Raw genomic sequence first — 4484 nt, 5'->3', positions numbered from 1 at the left:
AGTGAGCCCGACGGTTCGGTTTAACGTGCGTGTCCTAGAATGAAAGTCATTGAGTTAATATTGAGTCTTTGAGAATGAAATATAAATGGTATAATAATTCATAATAACATGGCTTGTGTTTTCAGGATTTTAAGTTATATTTTACAAAATGCGGTTAAATAAAGTAAGGATACAATGAAATGAGATTTATATGAAACCGGGTCTTTGATGTTTAGTTTTACTCAACTTTTGTTAAGTTTTACATAGGGGAGTTGGTTTAGTGAAAGTGTGCATGATCCCGCTAATGTAAGAAATCAAGATCCGACTTTTAACGGTTTGTTCGGTTTAGTCGGTTTGGGACTTGATAAAGTACCAAATCCAAATTACTATAATATTAAAATATATGAATTACTTCAATAAAATCGGTAACTTAAACAAGTTTGAAAATTTTTATCAATTAAAGTCCCAAACTCGAGTTTAAGTGAGTGTTTGTTGTAAATCGACCTAATCTTGGTATAAGACCAAGTTTCGTTCCAATAAACCATAATCATAAGAAAAATAAATAATACAAAATTAAACATAAGCTAAGAAATTAGGATGATTTTTGGTGGTTTGAACGGTGACTAGCTCGTTAAAACGAGAAGTTCGATTTTACTCAGTTTTATCCGAACCTTGATTCAAGCCAAGATTTGTTCTAACACTTCCATATCAACCATATAAGAACTAAATTATAAAGAAAACTCAGATCTAAAGTGTTTCATGCAACTCGGTTGCTCAAACGTTAATTAAAGTGTTTAAACGAGTGTTCAGTTTTGGTTCGGTCCTTGACTCGGTATGAGACTAAGGATGGTTACCACATGTTCAAAATCATAGAACTAAAATAAAGTAAAATTTCCAGATTCAAACTCAAATGGAAGGTTAAACAAGTAAACTTTCCCGAAAACGACCAAACAGCCAAAAATGCATAAATACGTGTTTAAATGTCCAAAAACCTTTAACAACGATGGAAATGGGTTTCTTGAGATAAAAAAACTTAGAACAACTGGAATATCAAACACATTTACCCGAAATGGATTGAAAAACAAGACTCGATTCCGTTGACCTTTAAGTCAAACTTAAGCAAAACTAGCTAGAACAACTTGCAAGTTCAAAAATTTGGGACAAGAAGGTTAAGAGGAACATGTGAAATGGATGAGATTAAGGGGTTACAAAAACTTAATAACATAAAACACCAACTTTTATTTATCTCAGAATATTTAATTTGGTTACAAAAACAGGGTCGGGTTAAGATAAAACAAATACAATATCAAACCGAAAAATGACGAATGTCACGTGGCATGGGAGTTGGTGTACATGTTTCTCGAATGGGATTCAATGAAAGCCAAGTGCCAATTACCAGGAATATGTGGGAACTTTGGGTTATGTGAGGATAGTTAGTGTTTGGCGTGCCTGACACCAAATAGGTTAAATGGTTGGAGCAAAGATTGTGATGTGAAAAAGGTGACGCCTTGCAAGGGATTTATATACAAGGGATTTATATATATTTAGCCTTATATCAACGTTCATTAATCATTTTTCTTAATCTACATCATTATTCATCATTAGGGCTGCATTTTTACTCGAAACCTAACCCAAAATAACTCGTACCCGAATCTGAACTAAGCCGACCCGAAAAACCCGAACCCGAGAAAAGACTAACTCGAACCCGAACTGAAGTAGTTCGGGTTGGTTCTCGGGTTTGATTTATAAGTTTCGGGTCAACCCGAATAAACTAATATTGAAATTAAATATATTTTTAGGTATAATAGGCTTAACGTTAGTCACTCAAGTTATTAGAATCTGAGCCTAATCAACTGTTGTAATTCCAACTATTATCGATCGATTGTTTATTGTTAATTTATGTTTTTCATTTATTACCGATAGCACCCATAATCGAATAACCAAATCACGCCTGATTGAAGACGATTATGGTTCGACTTAGTTACTTAGTTTTACTCTTCTTTTGAATTATATTATGACTTTATCAATTTATGTTGGTTTATTATTTGATTATTTGTGTTACGAGCAAAGAAGAAAATATTGTTTAATTTTTGCATGGAAGTTTTTAATTTTTTTTTTTGGTTTCATTTTCTAGGATACTCAAAACCGGATTAACCTAACCCGAAAAAACTCGAACCCGAATTATCCGAACCAGAAAAACCTATGAGAGATTTGTGTTGGGTTTCGGATTAAGATTTTAAACTTTGAAATCCGAAACCCGAAAAACCCAACCCGAAAACCCAGAAACCCGAAAAACGAACCCGAAGAACACCCCTATTCATCATTGGACTTAAACCTCAACCTCAACAGGAAAAATAATACCATGTAGACCTTCATACTAGTAGACTAAAAGTCATTTTGTTTAAACTAATTTTTTTCTCAACCACTCTTAAATTTGTCTGATAAAAATACATAGTTCACTAACTTTTTTTAATAATTTTTTTATAAGATGTCAATTCAAAGTCCTTTAAAGTTTTCAATTTAGATTACATTTGATATTATTTTATTGTTATTATCATTAATATTGTTATAATTGACTATTATTATTTGTTATATAAGTAATAGTATTAATGATATCATTCAATTATTATAATAATTATAGCAATTTGTTTGTTGTTATTATTATTATTATTATTATTATTTTTCTACTACTACTATTTGGTTCTATATATTAGTAATGCCGACTTGGTAGGTGTGGGCGTGTAGCAGGTGACCGTTTACTTGGACTAAAATAATATTTGCTCTTTACGTTTGCTTGAAATCTTGAACAAAAGTTATCCAATCAAGCCGTCGGTCACGCTTATACAAGACGGTACAAAAAAAGGTTTACATGAATTCTGGAATTTACACATAGTAACTTTATATTTGTTTTAGTGCAAAAAAAATAAAAATAAAAAAAAAATAAAAACATTTAACTAATATGGAAAGAAATATTGCATTCATCGGGTATACGCCAAAATAAAACTAACAACATTTCTTTAACAAAAAATTTAAATATAATTATTATAACAAGCGTTATAGATTATTTGGTTCTCCATCAAAATAATGTCCCTTTATGAGATCTTAGCCAGGACCGTTACACCCACCAACACAAACTCCGCCTATAAGTTCACAAAAAAAAAAAAAAACCTCTTGGACTGAAGAAACAATAATCTTTCTTGCAGTATCTTTGATCCCACCTTGCATCCAGCAACATCCCTTAACAGATAATTGGAATTAACAAAATGTTAGATGAAATACAAAATATAACATCCCAAAAAATAAATAAATAAAATATCCAACCAGATGAAATGATGGCAATTAACATGAATAGAACTAAAGTATTTTGTGTATTTCTCATTCTTTCTTTCTATGGGTTTCTCTCTACTACAAACTAAATACATGAACTTGTATATAGACACACACAAACTTATAAAAGATATATTACTTTTCTAGATCATTAATTAAAGTGTAATCTTTTTTATTCTTACATTATATAAATGCTATACATTTGATATCTTTACTCTTTAATTAATGTGTAATACTAACATTAATTAATGTGTAATACCAACATCGTTATTAAACACCTGAGTTTAAGACGGGAGGTCTTGAGTTCATATTCCACATATGACAATAATTTAAAGAATTTCACAGTTAAAAAAAAGTTTATTTTAGTAATGCAACAAATACTTAAATTGTTTTAAAAATATATTACAAGATATTTGTTTGCAATTTTGACATTTGGTGCTTTCTTTCTTTAGAAAATTTTTTACCTGCCAACGAATTCTTTAAATGGTCTACTGGATAAATTTATTTGAAAGACAAACATTTTCATTATTTTTAAATTATATTACAAGATATTTGTTTACAATTTTAACATCTGATGCTTTCTTTCTTTGAGAATTTTTTTTAATGTTAACAAATCCTTCAAATGAACTATTGGTTAAATTTATTTGAAAAAAAAAATTAATCAGAGAGATGCGCATATTTAATTTATTTTCTTTTACAGTACGATTAAATTAATTATCATTTAAATTAATTACTTTATATGTATGGTTTGGTAATCTTCATCAAATTTTTTTAGCTTCAGCTTACTCTCCATCATAATATATAAATATTCACACTCAAATCGGCATCATCTTCCCACCAGCAAGCCATTACTCGTCATCTATTATCAAACAAGTTGCAATACTAAAGCCACTTTATGTTTCCCTTTAACCCTGCAAGTCTTCTATTCATTGTATATTTATTTATTAATTTTTTACATATTATCCTTGACTCCGCAGCCACCCCACACCAATAAACATTTAAATAATCTCACCAAGTGAGGCGGCTACACCATCCCAATTCCCATCTATAAATGCCACATCTTTCATGCTTACAAAACACATCAAAAGGCTACACCAAGTGAACCACATCAACTTTCCTCACAATAGTCTTCTCTTTACAACTATTAATTTCCCTCCATTTCAGCAGTTGTGCCTGCT

This window comes from Bidens hawaiensis, unplaced genomic scaffold (genome assembly GCF_021521415.1).
Source record: "Bidens hawaiensis isolate Kalapana, Puna unplaced genomic scaffold, B.hawaiensis_p1.1 tig00040819_1, whole genome shotgun sequence".
In the NCBI taxonomy this organism is placed as follows: domain Eukaryota; kingdom Viridiplantae; phylum Streptophyta; class Magnoliopsida; order Asterales; family Asteraceae; genus Bidens; species Bidens hawaiensis.
This window is presented reverse-complemented; position numbering follows the sequence as displayed.